Below are 19,743 nucleotides of genomic sequence, written 5' to 3' on the forward strand. Positions count from 1 at the left end.
GCTAGCAGAGGCTGGACCCAGGCAGTCTGACTCCAGACAGGGTGCTTTTCAGCACTGTTGCTCCCCTACCTCTCATTACTCAGTTAAGTTCACTTATAGAAGAATTTGTCAAATGGACAGATAAGCAAAAAGAAAATCAAATGTTCCTTCCTTCCACCACTCAGTTAACCACACTTGGCATTTTGTTAGTAACTTTATACTTCTTTTGGCACATTCACTCCATAGATCTTTATTTTTTCTTATTTTTGTATCAGCTTAATTGAAATATAATTTACAAACTGTAGGATTCACCCATTTAAATAGTGTATAATACAATCATTTTTAACACCTGTGCAATCATCACAATCAATTTTGGAACATTTTTATGACCCCCCCAAAAAAATCCCAGACCCTCTGTTACCCCAGAGCCCTCCATACCATCCTAGCAAGCCCTAGATAACCACTAATTTACTTTCTGATTTATAGATTTCTTTATAGATTTGCCTAATCTGGACATTTCATATAAATGAAATCATGTAATATGTGGTCTTTTGTGACTGGCTTCTCTCTTTTAGCATAATGTTTTCAAGGTTCATCCATGTTGTAGGCTGGCATCAATACTACTCTCCTTTTAATGCCTGAGTAATATTCCATTGTATGGCTTGACCCCTTTTGTTTATTCATTCATTAATTCATAGACATTGGGTTCCTTCTGCCATTTGGCTATTATGAGTAATGCTGTTAGTCACATTATGAACAAGTTTTTGTGTAGACATATGTTTTCATTACTCTCAGAGACATACCTAGGAGTGAAATTGCTGGGTCCATAACTTTTTAGTAAACAGGCTCTTTATATGTAGTGGACATTATTTCATGGCACCACATACTCTTCCAGAACATGGTTTCCATGCAGTCTGAAATTCTGTAATGCATAAATACCACCTCTTTTTTAATCAATCATTTTTTTGGACATTTAGACTATTTCTAAGCATTTAGAAAGCATTTAGACTATTTAAGAATTTCAGCAATGAACACACTTGTACGTAAATCATTTCCTGTAGTTATGGTTATTTGTAGAAAAATATTGTAGAACTAGAATTGTTAGGTCAAAATAAGGACACTGGTTTAAGGTCTTGCTATATATTACTAAATGAATTTCCGAATAATGTTATATTAATTTACATTTCTCTGGACAGTACCTGACAGTAACCATTTCAGTCAACCCACATCAGCCTGGTTATTATTATTGACTCAAGTAACTTGGACAATTACTTAGTTGATAAAAAGTTCCTATTAGTTTTTCCATTTGCATTTATTTGCTCTAATGAAGATTGACATGTATATGTAATTTTAACATCTTTTGTGAATCAACTGTTTATATCCTTTGCCAAGTTTTCTCCTGGTGTTTTGCCTTTTTATTATTGATGAGTAAGAGCTCTTTTAACTTTGCAATTCATTTATTTCAATTTTTTGAAATGTAAAAAATACAGAAAGGTATAAATAAGACAAAAACAGGTATTACCAGTCTTTCACCTATATTATAAATATTTTTTTTCAGCTGTTGAATGGATCATGGGACAATTTTTCCATTTGTAATTTTAAATATGCTATCAACGGGAATACGGGTTTTCATCTTTTGTATCTTTTGATATTTATAACAGCTTTACAGAGGTGTATTAGTCAGGGTTCTCCAGAGAAACAGAACCAATGAGAGAGAGAGGCAGAGAGAGAGAGAGAGAGAGAGAGAGAGATTGATTTTAGGAAGGGGTCATGCAAGTGTGAAGGCTGGCAAGTCCAGAATTTGCAGGACAAGGCGGGCTGGAGACCCAGGGAAGAGATGATGTCGCAGCTGGAGTCCAAAGTCCATCCAGAGGCAGAATTCCCTCTTCTTGCGGGACATCAGAGTGTTTTCTCTTAAGGCCTTCAATTGATTGGATGAGTCCCACCCACGTAATGGAAGGTCATCTATTTTCTCAAAGTCTGCTGTTTTAAATGTTAATCATACCTTAAAAATAACTTCACAGCAATATTTAGACAGGTGTTTGACCAAACAACTGGGCACCATAGTCCAGCCAAGTGGACATGAAATTAACCATCACAAAAGAAGTAATTGTCATACAATAAATAGCACACATTTGAAGAGGACATTTTTAATAAATTTTGGCGTGTGTGTGCCAGTGAAAACATCACCACAATCAAGAGAAAGAACATATTCACATCCATCTCATGAAACTATTTCCACTGGCCATTTGCAATTCCTCCATCCCACACCTCCTTGCCCAATCCAACCATGGTTTCTGTCATGATATGTTAGTTTGCATTTCCTAGATACCTATAAAAATGGACTTATACAGTATTTCCTCCTTTTTTTCTGGCTTGTTTCACTCAGTAAAATTATTTTGAGATTCATCCACGTTACTGAAGAGCTCAATAAATCATTCCTTTTTACTGCCAAATAATGTTCCGTTGCATAGATACAACTGTTTTTCATGAATTCACCTGTTGATGGACATTTGGGTTGCCTACAGTTTGGGCTATCACAAATCAAGCTGCTGTGAACATTCATGTGTAGTTTTTATATAAGCACATGTTTTCATTTCCTGTGGGTAAATATTAAGGAGTAGAATGGCTGGATCATATCACAGCTACAAACTTAACTTTGTATGAAATGGCAAACTCTTTTCCAACATGATTGTCCCACTTTACATCTGCACCAGCAGTGTATGAGAGTTCTATGTGCTGCATATTCTCACATCTTGGTGTCTTTTTTATTGTCATCATCCTATTGGGTATAAAGCAGTATTTCATGTGGTTTTATTTTGCATTTCCCTAATGACTAATAATGTTAAGAATGGGCTTACTTGCATATGTGCAAATAAACATTTCTATGGAAAGTACCCACAATTTTTTACTGAGTTGTTGGTTTTCTTGATTTTTGATAGTTCTTTGTATATTCTAGACACAATCTTTTATCAGACATGTAACTTGCAAATATTTTCTCCCAGTCTATTATTTGCCTTTTCATTCTCCGAACAGTGCCACTTGAAGAACACAAGTTTTTAATTTTGATGAAGTCCTGTACATCAGTTTGCTCTATAAAGTACATATTTTGGTGTCTTATTTAAGAAAATTTTGCCTAGCCCCAGACCAAAAATGTTTCAAGCATGTTTTCTTCTAGAAGTTTTATAGTTTTAGGTTTTTCATTTAGATCTATGATTCATTTTGAGATAATTTTGTACATGGTGTGAGTTACACATACAAACTTATGTTTTTGAATATGAATATTTCAGTTGTTCTGTCACCATTTGTTTGAAAGACTATCCTTTCTCCACTGAATTTTCTCTGCAGCTTTGTGAAAAATTGGCTGACAGCATTTGCGTGGCTCTATTTCTAAACTCTCCACTCTGCACCACTAATCTATTTATCTGTCTTTATGCACTGATTTGATTACTGTAGCTTTACAGAAAGTCTTAAAATGAAATAGGGTTAGTTCTCCATTTTTTTCCTTTAACTTTTCTAGATTATTTGCATTTCCATATGAATTTTAGAATCAGTTTAGGGTGTAATTGTCAACTTAACAGTTTTGAGCCTACTGACCCATGGACACTGTGTATCTTTCCATTCAGATCTTATTTAATTTCCCTCAGCAATATTTTGTAGTTTTCAGTATACAGGTCTTCCCACCTTTTGCCATATTTATCATATTTTTGGTACAAAATGATATTTTATTAATTTTTAAAATAATTTTTATTTCAATTTTTGATTGTTCCTACACTACAGAGTTTCATTCGACTTTTTATATTGATCTTATATCCTGCAAACTTGATAAACTCAGATATCAGATCTATTATCGTTTTTTTGATTCCATCAAGTTCCTTCAGGATCCTAACTTCTGTGAATAAAGACAGTTTTACTTCTTCCTTTCTAATCTGGATGGCTTTTATTTCTTTTTCTTACTTTATTGCATTGGCCAGAAATGCCAACACAGTTTTGAATGTAAGTAGTTGGAACAGACATCATTGTCTTATTTCTGATCTTAGAAGTAAACCTTTCAGTCTTTTCCATTATGCCTGTTGTTAGCTGAAGTTTTTGCACAGGTGCTCTTTCAGGTTGAGGAAGTTCCCTTCCATGCCCAGATTTTGGAGGGTTTTGTCAGAAATGGATATTAAATTTTCTAAATATTGTTTCTGTGTTTACTGAGACAATCACATCATCACTTCCTTCAATTACTATTTTAGTTGTGTTTTCATTTCCATTCAGTACAAAATACTCTCTCATTTCCCTTTTAATTTCTTCTTTGAACCGTAAGTTATTTGGAAGGGGGTCATTTAGTCTCTAAACATTCAGAAGATTTTCTAGAGATTTTCTTTTATTGATTTCTAATTTAGTTTTGTTGACAAAGAACATAGTTTGCCTGACTTGAGTCCTTTAAAATAATCTGAGACATGTTTTATGCCTAGAATATGGTCTATCATGGTAAATGTTTCATTTGTCCTTGATAAGAATGGAACACTGCTCTTGTTGGGTGGGATGTTGAACAAACTTCTGTCACACTGAGTAAGTGTTCAGCATTATTCACATCATCTGTATCTTTACTGATCTGTCTACTTGTTCTATCAGTTACTGAGAGTCATTGCAGTCTTTGCCTATAATTGTGGATTTCTATTTATCCTTGCAGTTCTATCAGTTTTTACCTCAAGTATCATATTGTGAAATTTTGTAATTAAGTACATGAGCACTTAGGATTGTTGTGGATTCTTGATAAATTGATCCTTCTATCATTATAAAATGGCCATACTTATTCCCAATAATAGTTTGCTATGAAATCTATTCTGCCTGAAATTGACATATCCACTCTATTAATATAGCATATCTTATTACTTTTTACTTATTTGTGTCTTTATTTTGGGGGTGAATTACTTCAAAACAGTATACTGTTGGACCTCACTTTTCTATCCAATCTGACAATATCTGCTTTTCAGTGGGCATTTAGATAATTTACATTTAATGTGAATATTTATTAGTTAGATTTTAAACTACCACACTGGCAAATGTTTTCTGTTTTTCTCAGCTGTTCTTTTTTTCCCATTACTCTCTTTTTCTGCCTTCCTATGGATTAATTGAATATTTTTATGATTCAATTTTATGTTTTTTTTCAGCTTCAACTCTTTGTTTTATTATATTAGTGTCTGCTTCTCACAGTGTAGCTTTATTATACCACACTGAAGGTATATTATTACACCACTTCATTTACAGTATAAGTAACACACATACCTGCTATTTCTGATGTCCTTATTTGAGTAGATCAATTATTCCATTTAGTATTATTTCATTCTGCTCGAAGTACTCCTTTTACCATTTCTTACAGAACAGATCTGTTAGTAATATATTCTTTCATCTCTTGAATGTCTTAAAAAACATTTATTTCACCTCCATTCTTGAATAATATTTTTTAAGTATAGAATTGTAGGTTTACTGATATTTGCTTATTTATGTGTTTTCTTTTAGCACTTTAAAGATGTTTTGTCACTATCTTCCCTCCCACATTGTTTTCAACAAGAAATCTGTTGTCTTTCTTACATGTGTTCCTCTGTATGTAACGTATCATTTGTTTCTGGCTGCTTTGGGGATTTTCTGTTTAACAGTGGTTTTAGAAAACTGATTATTATGTGTCTTGGTGTAGCTTCCTTGTGCTTGGAGTTCTCTGAGCTTCCTGGATTTATGCATTCACAGTTTTCCTCAAATTTGCCAATGGTTTAGCCATTATTTCTTTAAATAACTCTTCTATTCATATTCCTCGAGGATTACCATTACACACCACCGAAAGTTAGCCCACAGCTTGATAATGCTCTAATTTTAAAAATGTTTTCCCTCTGTTTCCTTTTGAATAGTTTCTACTGCTATGTCTTCAAATTCATTAATCTTTTTTTCTTAATTTCTAATCTACCATTAATCCCACTGGTGTAGTTTTCATCTCAGACATTATCGTTGTATCTCTGGAATTTCCTTTTGGGTCTTTTAAAAATATCTTCCATGTCTCTGCTTAGCTTTGTGACCATATGCATTGCTGTTTTAACAACTTTTAAAATGCTTTGTCTGCTAATTCTAACACCTGTATCAGTTCTGGCATGGTTTCAATTGATTGATATACCTCCTCCTTATGTGTTGAGATGTCCTCTATATAGCAGTCCTAGTGATTTTTAACTGGACAACAGACATTATGAGTTTTCCTTGTCGGGTGCTGGATAGTTTTGTGTTTCTATGAATATTCTTGAGCTTTGTTCTAGGTTGCAGCTAATTTACTTGGAAGAAGTTTGATCCTTTTGGGTCTTGCTTTTGGAGATTATTTGGGGTGGGGGGCAAGAGCAGTACATAGTCAAGAAGTAATTATTTTCCACTGTTAAGGCAAGTCCCAGATTTTGAGCACTCTACCCATTGCCCCATGAACCTTGAGGTTCTGTCCTCTGGGACAAAGTAATAGGAACAAGCACTAATATTGGGCCCTGTGTGAACAATGGGGACCAATACCTCTGATCCTCTTGTGGTTCTTTCTCTGGCCTGGGGCAGTTTCCACCCACATGAGCTGGCTAATTCTCAGCTGAGAGGGGGGACACTCCGTCGATCTTGGGTTCTCTCTCTGGGCAGATCTCTCCTCCTAGGCATTCTGTGGGTGACCTGTAGCCATCCTGGTCCCTCTGTACTCTGGCTCTATGTCCTCAGCTCTGAGAACCCGCCCAGCTCCACCTGGGTCCTGCTCCCTGCAGTGCAGCCTGGCAACTCTTTCTAGGCAGGAAGCTGGGACAACCCCAGGACTCCCTTTGTTTGTTTTGCATCTTCCAGGGGTCACTGTCCTTTGTTGCCTGATGACCAGTATCTTGCAGACCATCGTTTCATATACTTTGTCCACTTTTTGATTGATTCATGTGGAACGGTATATTCTATCACTGTTAGTCCATCATTTTTGAAAGCAAAACTCTTCGTGTTTGTATTTTTTATAAAAGTCCTTTACTGTGCAAAATATGTGATAAAATAGTCATCCTTTCAGTTACTCAGTGCTTAATGCTGTGCTGAGCCCTGGAGAGGGAAGATCACCAGCACAACCCCTAGACCCCTGGGGAACAGTCACAGCAGATGCGACAGGCACTTCAACAACCAACAGGTGAGCATGGGGGGCAGGCATTGCCATGCCAGTTCGGGGCAGGGTTCTGAGCAGGAGGCACTGGCTGCTTCCAGAATGGATGAGAAGGTGACTGCTGAGAGAGGACACTGAAGGCAGAAGAAGCAGCTGTGCAGACACCCAGGGACAGAAGGATGTCCAGGTAAAGATAAATCATTTGGCAAGACTGGAGCTTAGTGTGTGTGGGAAGGAGCATCAGGACTTAAAATGAAAGCATCCATTCATTCATCGTTAACGAGGAGTTAATCCTAGAGGTCCCAGTGGCCTTGGGCAGGTGTCCCAACCCACAGTAAGACAGGGGTGCCAAAGGGTGTGTTTGGTGGGTTGAGGGCTGAAAGAAGGCCCCAGAGTCAGGGATGAGGTGTTTCAGGAGCCGCCCTCACCCCGAAGGTCTCCCTAAGCTTGGTGTCAGAAGACAGTTCTCAGCCAACGTCATCATGACTAGATATTTAATAATATTTGGCTACTATTTTGTTAGGTGTGATATCGCTGCTGGTTTTATAATAAATATGTCATTATTTTGAAGCACCTACTGCATTGATCAGGGGTAAATTAACAGGATACCTGAGATTTAATAGAAAATGATACAGAGAAAAAAATAAAGCATGAATAAATGCATAAATAAACAAACAGGTGAAGGGGAGTAGATAGGTCGATGGATGTTGAAGTTGAATCCAGCCCAGCCCAGCCTGAGGAGCCATCCCCAGCTGCCCTGCTTCTCTACCGCCATCCACTACTCAGATCGTGGGGTTGTCATGCTGCACTGGGTAAGTGATGCAGCGTCTCAGGCCCAGAGAGAACAGGCCTGTTAAACAGACCCAGCATCTCAGAGGGTCCATGTCCAGCCCTGGGCCCAAGGACAAGGGACCCTGAGCGTCTACCCACTGCCCACAGTCCTCCTCTCTGTGGCCAAGACCTTACAGCATCACCTTTACACTTGGGAGGCCTCCACCCCGGACTCAACCAACCAGCCCCCTGCGGGCACTGGATCACACCCCTGGGCTCGACCCACATGGCCTTCGTCGTGGGTCATCTCCCAGCCTATGTGGGCGGTCAGCCCTTCTGGACCACTCTTCTGGCCTTCTTGGATTTTCATTTTGAACATTTCCAAATGCATGCAGTCATGGACTGTTCAGTGAGCCCCTTCCCATCACGGGGCTCCTGCCCACTTTGGTTCATCTTGTCTGTCTAAAGGCCCTTCCTGCACTTTCCAGAAATGGCCCTAGCGCTGAAGCAGGTGGACTCGCTTGTGTCCAGAGGCTCCACAAAGCTGAGGACATGTCTGCTGGGGGCCCTGGGCACCATCCAGGTGTTGAGGTGTGAAGATGGTGCTAGAAAGCTGCTGGGCTGGCAGGCCCTGCTGCTGATGGGTGCATAGCCTTGCAAGGATTTTCTCCCCCAAATTGCTTTTATTAAGTACTTTTAAACATCAACTTTAAATTTTAAAACAGTTTTAGATTTATAGAAAAATGGTGATGATAATACAGAGTTCCCATATACCCAGCACTCATTTCCCCAGCTGTCAACACCTTAGGTTAGTGCAGTGCATTTGTTACCGTGCTGATACCTTATTTTACACTAAAATCCATATTTTCTTCAGATCTGCTTCATTTTCACCCGATGCCTTTTGCTTTTCTTATTGTTTGGTCCCAGGACCCCACTGAGGTCCCACATGACATTTGGTCATTATGTCTCCTTAGGCTCACTGGGTCGTGACAGTTTCTCAAATCTTCTTTGCTTTTGAAGACCTTGGCAGCTTCTTGAGAAGTGCTGGGGAGGTGTTGTGTAGTGCCCCATCTATTGGGATTTGTCTGATGTTTTTCTCAGGGTTAGACTGGGGTCCTGGGTTTTGGGAGGTGGACCACAGAGGTGAAGTGTCCTCATCACATCACATCTGGGCCCACGCTGTCAACCTGGCTGATCGATGTGGTGCTGGCCTCTGTCACTTGGCTCAGGTATGCTTGTCAGGCTTCTCCTCATTTTACTCCTCCTTGGGAGGCTGTCACTATGCAAGGCCCACACTTAAGGGGTGGGCGTTCTGTGCCGGCTCCTTGAGCATGAAGCATCTACAAATTATGTGGAATGTTTCTGCCTGAGAGATGTGTCTCTTGTCCTCTTTATTTCCTCAATTACGTATTTATATTAGCATGGACTCAGGGCTATTTATTTACACAAGTTATGATTTAAAGCTACCTGATTTATTTTGTTGCTCTGGCCATTGGGCGCTCTCTCAGCAGCTCCTGTATCCCTTTGGCATACCCTCATCACTGCGGGTGTTATGTCTTTAGCAGCTTATTCAGTATTTTCAAGTTATGATTTTACCCATCTGTCCACCGGTCTGTACAACAAAACATCTATAAGTGGAAGACAACCTGGGAGCAGACCCTGCGTCAGGGCAGCCCTAGGAAAATCACAGCTGGTTTATTGTAGATGGAATTATATTTCCTGCTGGGCTTTTTCCAGCTCTATGGGATAGAATTGACATATAACACTGTGTAAGTGTAAGGTGTATAATGCAGTGATTGTATGTATGCATATATGGCAGGATGATGGTCACGATAAGATTGGTTAATATAGAGGTTCCTCAAAAGATTAAAAATAGAACTACCTTATGATCCAGCAAGCCCACTTCTGAGTATATATTGAAAGGAGCTGGAATCAGGATCTTGAAGACATATCTGCACCTTCATGTTCATTGTAGCATTATTCACAGTAGTCAAGACACAGAGACACCCTAAGTGTCCACTTGCAGATGGATGGGTAAAGAAGACGTATATAAATATGATGGAATATTATTCATCCGTGAGGAAGAATGACACATCCTGCCATTTACAACAACATGGATGGACCTTAACGGTGTTATGCTCAGTGAAGTAAGTCAGAGGAAGACAAATACTGTATGATCTCACTCACATGTGGAATCTGAAAAAAACAAACTCATAGAAAGAGAGAATCAATTGGTGCTTTTTCATCTTTTGACATGATAAAAAGAGACCCCAGCCCCATTACCAGCTTCCAGACCCCCAGCTGCAGGCCTCAGGGCAGGGCTCGAGGACGGTCCCAGCTGACTGCTCTGGGGGTCACCTTCGGGTGAAGGTCTCTGGGACCCGAGTTCCAGGTGATTTTCTCTGGACACTGACTGGGGTGCCCTCCCCACTCTGTCACAGTTTATTCGTATTATGATGGAGGGAGGGCTATGTTGCCAGTTTCACCCTGTTCCTCAGAGCCCTGCGGGTTCAGGGTAGGGCCTCGGACCCCACGGAAGGGGAAGATGGGATGGATTTGACCAGCCGGCGTTCCCACTATCACGTCAACAGGGGCAGCTTCTGTTGCTTTGAGCCTTGAGTTGCCCTGAAATGCCACTTGAAGAAAAATCCAAAGCCACAGCTCTGAGTGTCTCTCGGAGGCCTCAGTCACCCTGCAGTGGCTATCCGTCCCCTTGCTGCCCAGCCCTGGCCCCTAATTCTGATGGCATCACCCCAATTGCAGTCTCCCGCAGGGAACTGTCCCCATGTCTTTGCCTGTGTGTTTGGGACCGGCTGGTCCATCCCCTCACCCCAAATTGGCAGGATTTCCCCCAAACCAGTGATCAGTTCCTATACCAGCCAATTCTAGGGCTTTTGCAGAAATGATTGGGAAAGAAATTGTTCACAGCGGCCTCCACACATGGGACAAATGCGTGGGGCTGTTGAGAGGCACTGCATGGAGAGGTCCTGTCCCCAGGACCTTGTCACCCAGAGCCCAAGGTGGGGACCTGGAGGGACCACAGGGGATGTTGCTCACCCCTTGGTTTCCAAAGCCAGACTCAGCTCAGAAGGAACACTGTCCATCTTTTCTCTTTTTTTCAGCTGTGCAAATACACACACTCCTTTAGGAAGGAGTGGGTTTGAATGAGGTCGCCCACTTCCAGTGAAAGATTCCTGCCATGAGAGGCTTGCCCCACCGAGACACAAGCCTGGAGAAACCAGGCTTCATCCCGCTTGCCCGCTATCCATAGGGAGGACGCATCCGGGGACCCTGCTCCCTGAAGACCCCCCCCCGACTCCCACCCGGCCTGGAACATATTCTCAGGAGGCTGTTTCACTTCTTGGACTTTGAGACCAAGATTTATGGGCTGAAGTTTTTTTTTTTTTTTTTTTTCAGGGGCGCTGCCTTTTGAATGGTCGTGTAGTTAAGATGCTAATGGCTGTTTATAAAACCTTCTCCTTCTGAGCCCAACTGCTTTCTGAATAACAAGGACCGTCCTCTTTGTTATGGTGGAAAGTGGCATTGAGAGCAGAATCCTTCATTAAATCACAGTTTGCATCTTTTTTTCCTTACACTAAAAAGGAATTTACTAATGCTCATTAATTTTTTTGTGGTGTGAATAAATTGTAGGGAATTCTTCTCCCCACAGCCCATTTCCTTTGTGAGTGAGGATAAACACCTTCATTCCTTTCTGGGCTGTTGGACAATGCCCTAAGAGAACAGCTTCTTAATCAAAGTCTTAAAAAAAGATGCTTCGCCAACCTCATTCAGAAAAACATTTCGTGAGTTTGCGGGGTTGGAGCGAGGTCAGCCTGTGGTCGCAGCTCCGGGGCTGGAAACAAAACTCCCTGGTGGCCCTGCCTGCCCAGGACCAGCTGACCCTGAAAGTGCAGGGCCCTCCTCGCCCGGGGACCCAGGGCCCACATCCCGCTCATTCTAGGGACAGACTTGAGGCCGAGCGGCCTGTGAAGGTGACCCATGAGCCACAGGCAGGCCTGGGCCCTGCACCAGGCTCCCTTCTCCATCCCTCCATCCTGAAGTGGCTGCCACTTCTCCTTAGATTCAAAGCAGCTATGTTCCTTCTCAAGTCCTTTCCTCCGGCTGCTTCCAGCCCAAGCCCCACCATCGGGGAGGGAGTGCATGATCACGAACAGGCATCTGGATGGCTATATTTGCCCATCAAAAGTGCAGTGACCAGCATGGGCAGAGCCGGACAAAACTTCCCTGGGACTGCTCTGTGTGCTTTGGCCCCTAACCCGCCACCCCCCCAAAATGTGTTTACTTGTGGTTCTGGAGCCAGAAGTCATAAATCAAGTTGTCTGCAGGGCCATGCTCCCTCCCAAGGCTCCAGTGGAGGGTCCTCCAGATCCTGGAGGCTGGGGGGCTCCTTGGCTTGTGGCCACATCACCCATCCCTGCCCTCGTTGTCACGTGGCCCCTCCTCGGAGTCTTCATCTTCTCTTCTTCTGCATCTTAGTCTTTTATAAGGACACTTGCCATTGGATTTAGGGCCCCCTGAGTAATCCAGGATGATCCCATCTTGAGATCCTTAGGTACATCTGCAAAGTTGCTTTTTCCAAATAGGGTCACCTGCACAGGCCTGGGATTAGGATGTAGGGGCCCCCATTCAACCCACTCAGCCGCTTTTATCTGTAATAGATTTTCTCCATCTGCTTTTCCAGACTGTGGTGTTTATTGCCCACCCCTGACAGCCTAGCAGTGCCATCCTGAAGGGCCCCCATTTGCTGCAGCTGTGGCCAGTCTCCCGCCAATTCAGCCCTCCCTCCTGCCCACCCCTCCCCCGTGCTCACCACCATGATCTCTTGTGACTCAGGGTTTGTTGTCAGACAAAATGGTTTCACCATTAGCTGTGGAAACTCAAGGTCTTCACCTCACTTCTGAGTTCAGCTTTCGTCTCTAAGCAGTTGGTCACTAGGACATCCTCATAGGGCTTTAAGAGGTTGGATGAAATGCATCGCAAGGCATGTGCACCGCCCCGGGCTCCATCAACATGTGCAAGAAGGGTGAATAACTGAGGTAAGGCGTGTGCGGTGGGGGGGCGGCAGCTGTCAGAGCGTCTGGCTGGGCCATTTGGCTGGTACAGGGCACACATCAAAGTTGGAATAAAACAGTGGATCTTGCACGGCATCTCAGAGCCCTGGAGCTGCCCCAGGCGCATTGACCTCACTCTAAGGTAAAGCTGTTCCCATCCGCTGAATTTCTATGAGCCATGAGCACGTTATTGTTGGGTCAAAAGAAACAAACAAAAAAAATCCTTGACATATATTAACATTTGATACCTAAAATAAGATTCTACCTTAAGAAAGTAAAACTAGTTGCATTCAATACGTAAATCAGCAGAGAACAGAGATAGATGAACAGAATATTGGCACACAGGCCAGCTTCCTAACACGTCACGTTAGAAGCACCCACACTTGAAACCTATCTGCTGGTCCTTGGGTCGGGGATGTCCTATGGTTGACATTGTGACTTAAAGTAGCCAACCGACAAAACCACAGAAGCAGAGTGGGACCCCGTGAACAAGGAGCCATAGGGTCCCCCGCACAGGACTGTGGGGACATCAGCGGCCAGACCCCATCCCCAGGGTACGTGAGCCCTGCACCTGCAGACACCTGGGTGTGCACCTGGGGCGGGAGCCCGCACTGATGGACATCAGGTGCGGCCTCCGCCCTCCACTCCCGGGGGGACTGTGACACAGAGGGAAGGGGCAGGGGTTCTGGTGCGCCTGGAAGGGTGTGTTTCATTCCTCAGGTCCCACAGCGCCCACCCTGGAGCCTGTGGGAAATGCTGCAGGGGTTGACCAGCAGGCCTGACATCAGCCCTGGTCCTGTGGGTCCCAGGAAGGGCAGAGGGGTGAGGCTTGTGACCAAGTTGCCTCCTGGGATCGTTGTCTGAAATGTGCAAAGTGGAATCCTAATTTTGCCCACAGGCAGAAACAGAAGGCTTTTATCATCGTTGTGATTATGAAAGATAGAGTTTCTTATCCTCTCATTGGATCAACGCCTGGAGACCTCTTCCTGCTTTTTGGCTGCCCTTTACAACCCTGTGGGTCTCACCTCCTCCAGGATGGCCTCCTACCACCTCCTGTGTGTCCATCTCACCCTGGGCTCCCTGTTCCCAGGCTGGTGGTCCCCAGTGGGACCCGGTGCTGCTGTCTCTCTCTTTGGCGTGGGACCTCACTGCCCCCTCCATGGCCTCTGCAAACACTGAGTGCAGCAAGTGCCCAACAGTGAAGCTTCTTTAGAACTCTGTGGCTTCACCTCCTGCTTTGTTCAGAAAGCTTTCCCCCTCTTTCAAAGGCTAATGTTTTGTTTACCCTTTTTATTTTCATTATATATACTAGGATTATTTTAATAGGAATCCTGTTAGCCTGTAGATTTTGACCTATTTCTTGCAGTTAAAAAAAAATCACCTAGTCATTAAATACAATTATTACTTCACTCTTCTATCTCTTCAATCTACCCAACTCTTACACACTCTTGATGATTGTAATATTAGCCACAATAAAAATCAGGGAAATTTACCCAGAATCCTAGAACACCTACGCATTAAGGGTCTTCTTTTTTTTTTCTAAGTTCTCTCTCAGGCTCTGTCCATATGCATGTATAATTCTTGTTATTATACATTCATTTTGTACTAATTCTGTATTTTTTTCTACTTCATCCTACAAAAATAACCATTATTTTTGCTTTATAGTCTTTACAATGTGTTTTTGCTCAAAAAATTCTAAATAAAAGACAAAAATATAAATAATTTAAAATCCTATCACTTAACAGCAATCACAAGGATTTCCTGTCAGGACAGGGCAGCAAGTTTGCATTGCAACAACTGCCTTTGCTCTGCACTCATAGAAATGATGAACCACGTGTGAACAGAGAAAATGCAGACAGTGTCAGGCTCTGAAACCAGGAGATGCGCCTCTGAGTTTCATTTCAAGAGGTGGGGGGCAGGGTGGGGAGGGGAGAGTGTGACTGTTGAGTGGGGTGAATGAGGGCCACTGGTCTCTGGGTCCACACAAGGAGGAAAATGGTTGACACCTGCTGTATAATGGAGACCAGAATATCAGACTGGAGATGAGAGTCGGGCTATAGCCAAGGAGTGGAAGGAGCCCCATGAAATAAGACTGCAAACAGCTTGCTCTAAGATCCAAGGACCCTAATTTGAACGGAGCTGCAGGCCTGGGGAGATGAGAGGAAACAGACATAACCGTGCGGCTGGGATCTGAGCCTGGTACCCGCTGGCATCACGGATGGGCCTGCCTTGTCTCCAGCATCCCTGCCAGCCCGCACACAATCCTGTGTAAGACCTGGATCTGGATGTACCTCAGGTGGAGTGGAGGCATGGTCCTCAAGTGGGGAGGTGAGAGCAGGGAGAAGGAGGCAGGAGAGACACAGAAACAAAGGGAAAACAGCCCCAAACTCCACCCATCAGATTTGACTTGGAAACCCAAACTGAGAAAGTCCTACAAATGTATAATTCTTAGAAATAGAACCAAGAAAATAAACTCCTGCCATAGAAATGGGCTCTAGGTTAAAATCATTCAGACCTTCACAGAGAGATGAACAGAAACATCAAAACAAGTATGTTGAAGGTGTTTACAGAGATAATTGAATGTACAGTTTCAATCAAAAAAGAATAAAAAACAAGGAGAAAACAGAGAAAATGCTAGCAGAACTGATTTTTGTGAAAAATAACTAGCTGGAGACCTTAAATATTGATTAAAAGGGAGTCATTAAAATAAACTTTATACTCTGTAGGTTGTCTTCTCATTTTGTTTATGGTTTCCTTTGCTGTGCAAAATCTTATAAGTTTGATTAGGTCCCATTTTTTTATTTTTGTTTTTGTTTCTATTGCCTTGGGAGACTGACCTAATAAAACATTGGTACGATTTATGTCAGAGAATGTTTTGCCTATGTTCTCTTCTAGGAGTTTTATGGTGTCATGTCTTATGTTTAAGTCTTTAAGCCATTTTGAGTTTATTTTTGTGTATGGTGAGAGGGCGTATTCTAACTTCGTTGCTTTACATGTGGCTGTTCAGCTTTCCCAACACCATTTGCTGAAGAGACTGTCTTTTCCCATTGTATATTCAAAGAAGATGTGGTACATACAACAGAATATTACTCAGCCATAAAAAAGAATGAAATAATGTCATTTGCAGCAACATGGATGCAACTAGATATTATCATACTAAGTGAAGTAAGTCAGAAAGAGAAAGACGAATACCATATGATATCACTTATAAGTAGAATCTAAAATATGACACAAATGAACACATTTATGAAACAATAACAAAATCAGGGACATAGAGAATAGACTTGTGGTTGCCAAGGAGGAGGGGGGTGGGAGAGGGTAGTAGGGGGATTTGGGGATTAGCAGATGCAAACTGGTATATATAGAATAGATAAACAACAAGGTCCTACTGTATAGCACAGGGAACTATGTTCAGTATCCTCTGATAAACCATAATGGAAAAGAATATGGAAAAGAATGTGTATATATATGCATGACTGAGTCACTTTGCTGTACAGCAGTAATTAACACAGCATTGTAATTCAGCTATACTTCAATAAAAAATAAATTTACAAAAAAGAAAATGAAAAAATAAACTTTATAAAAAAGGAAGACATGTTGAACTTTAGCCTGCTTGAATGCAGTCAAGATGAGAAGTACTGAATTGGAAGGTAGCACAAAGGAAGTCATCCAAAATACAAAATCCAGACATGTACTGAAATGAGCCTGTTTCAGCTTTAGATTAGATGCATGACAGCAAATTCTTCATTTCAAAGTGAGACCACCAAACAGAAATCTCAAAGTTAATGGTCGAGAACTAATGGAATAATTCTTAAAAGCATCACCAACCTCAAGGTTGCAGAAGGTCAGGGAAGTGGAGGTTCAGGAGGGCTTTTGAGAATTTTTGAAGAGACCTATCAGTATCTCAAAATTCCCCACAGTGACTACTGCCCACTTTACTAAGAGATTAAAGTTTAAAAAATTCATCACAAGAGACTCAGAAAAAGGTACTGAAAAAGCCAATATCCATTCTGAATGACAAATGACTTGTCAACTTGGAATTGAAAGTAACTTCTTAGCCTGAAGGGCATATATCAGAAATAAAAACAAGAATCATACTTAGTGACAACATTTTAAAAACATTCCTTTTGAATTCGGGAACAAGATGAGGGCCAGCTCTCACTGCTTCTCTTCAAATTTTCACTGAATTCAAGCCAATGCAATTAGACAAGAAAAAAATTGAATTCAGAAATGATAAAAAATTGTACAATTATATCTGTTTGCAGAAGATATGATTTTATAAATCAAAGAAACAAAACAATCAAATAAACAAAACTGGGGCTTCCCTGGTGGCGCAGTGGTTGAGAGTCCGCCTGCCAATGCAGGGGACACGGGTTCGTGCCCCGGTCCGGGAAGATCCCACATGCCGTGGAGCGGCTAAGCCCGTGAGCCATGGCCGCTGAGCCTGCGCGTCCGGAGCCTGTGCTCTGCAATGGGAGAGGCCACAACAGTGAGAGGCCCGCGTACCGCAAAAAATAAAACAAAACAAAACAAAAAAATAAAATGAACAAAACTACCAAGAAGGTGTCAGGATATGTGATTTTACAAAATTTCAATTGCTTTCCAAAACAATTATAGAAAACATAAAAGAAAAAGTTCCCATTTATCCCCCCCAAAAACACTATAAGGTGACAAAGAGTTACCAGGCCTCTACATAGATTATAAACTTAAAAGGACAAAAATATAGATCTGGATAAATGGTTAGATATGTTTATGAGCTGGAAGTCTTAGTGGTGTACACAAGTCAATTCTCCTTCAACTAGTCTTTAAATTTAATGTAATTCCAGTCAAAATTCCAGTAGTATTTTTCATGGAGCATGACAAGTTTGTTATTATATATTGGAGAAGGACAGACAATAGTGGAGTTAATTGTGAAAAAAAAAGATGAAGGGCTTATCCTACCATGTTTTAGCACATATTGGATGGCTATAGAATTAAGACAATATATTGAGAGTCCTGTGACAGACAAATAAACCAGTGGAAGGCAATAACCCAGGATAGACCCAAGATACACGTAATCAATATATGGCAGGGCTGAGATAGCCTCAATGAGAAAAAGATAGATTTTTTTTCAATACATGGGCAATTGCTTATCAATACGGAAAAAGTATCATTATTTCATATCATACTCAAAAATTATATCCAGGTGGACTGAATACTAAGTATTAAAAAGCAAACTTTAAAATACTTTAGATCTCTTTTGATAAGCAACATAATGGATGAAATATCCTGTTATAATAGCCCTCAGAATGGGGAATAAAGTGTAAAATACATGCACTTAAATGCTTGTCTCTACTCAAAGGTAGCAATAAAAATCTTCAGGAATAAAAAAATAACAGGAAAGTAAAAAAACAGGCTCTAAAGAGATCGGTTGCCCATATAGGAATCTCCCAGCTATTGTAATGTGGAGTTTGCATGTCTGATCGTGGTACAGATAGGACCCAAAATGAGGAGCCAAGTATGTGTCCCTGTCTGTGGTTGGGACGTGCTCAGTAAGGGAGGAGTCTGGAGATGAATTTTTCCTGAAGAAGAGAAGAAACAGACAATTGTTGTATCAACTCTGGTTCTTGGTAGAGGAAAAAATGTAGATTCCTTTGAAAATCCATATATCTCAAAACTTGAATACACATTTTCTGTAGAGTCCTACAAAATTGTAGCTGATAATTTGCTTGTATTTTAAAGTATTTTAAAGTTTGCTTTTTAATACTTAGTATTCAGTCCACCTGGATATAATTTTTGAGTATGATATGAAATAATGATACTTTTTCTGTACTGATAAGCAATTGCCCATGTATTGAAAAAAAATCTATCTTTTTCTCATTGAGGCTATCTCAGCCCTGCCATATATTGATTATGTGTATCTTGGGTCTATCCTGGGTTATTGCCTTCCATTGGTTTATTTGTCTGTCAATGTTTAAACATGGTCCCAGGTTCAGAGGGCTCAAAGGTCCTGGCTGAAAAAAACACAATATTCTCTGTAAGTATACACCCACAAACCCAACCTCAGGGCCTGCCCAGCGAATGGCCCATTGAAAACACCATAAACACACAAAGACACAGGGTACCACCAGGTAGGGAAACACACACGGCAGCAACACCACCCCACAGAGATGTCAGATTTGGCAGATTGGCAGGTATAGATTATAAATACATATGCGTCACGTGTTTCAGTGTAAGATGGAACATAAAACATGGGCAGGGAACAAAACTCAATTAAAAATGGGAGCTTAGTAATTAAACAAGCAAACAAACAAAAACTAGTTAATCCCTAGAAATGAAAAATGTAGTAACTAAAATGAAAAGCCATATGCACAGATGATATATAAGAGAGCTTGAAAAGGAGATGCGGCATCAAAAGAAAGGAAAGTGCAAATCAAATGTGAAGTGACATTGGGGAACTTGGATCCCACTGACAGATGAGAACATGTTTCTCAGTTGTGGAGGAGGGAACACATTCACACACTCAGAGACAGAATGAGCAGGAGATCGCAGGTCGAGAGCCCTGGGGAAAAGTGATGAAGCCTTTGAATAGCATGTCAAATTTCAGCTATGTTCCTTCTCTGACAAAAAGGAAGAGGTTTCTCACTGTACCCTTATAACATTTGTTTAGAAGAATTATTCTTGAAAACCCACAGTCAACATTTGAATCCTTCATTGTTCCTTTGGAAAATGAGGACATAATTGTCTTATAAACTTTATTGTGTAAAATATAAGATAAAATTGTATTCATAGTTTATACATATTCTTAAA

Source organism: Mesoplodon densirostris, chromosome 11 (assembly GCF_025265405.1).
Source record: "Mesoplodon densirostris isolate mMesDen1 chromosome 11, mMesDen1 primary haplotype, whole genome shotgun sequence".
Classification (NCBI taxonomy): Eukaryota; Metazoa; Chordata; class Mammalia; order Artiodactyla; family Ziphiidae; genus Mesoplodon; species Mesoplodon densirostris.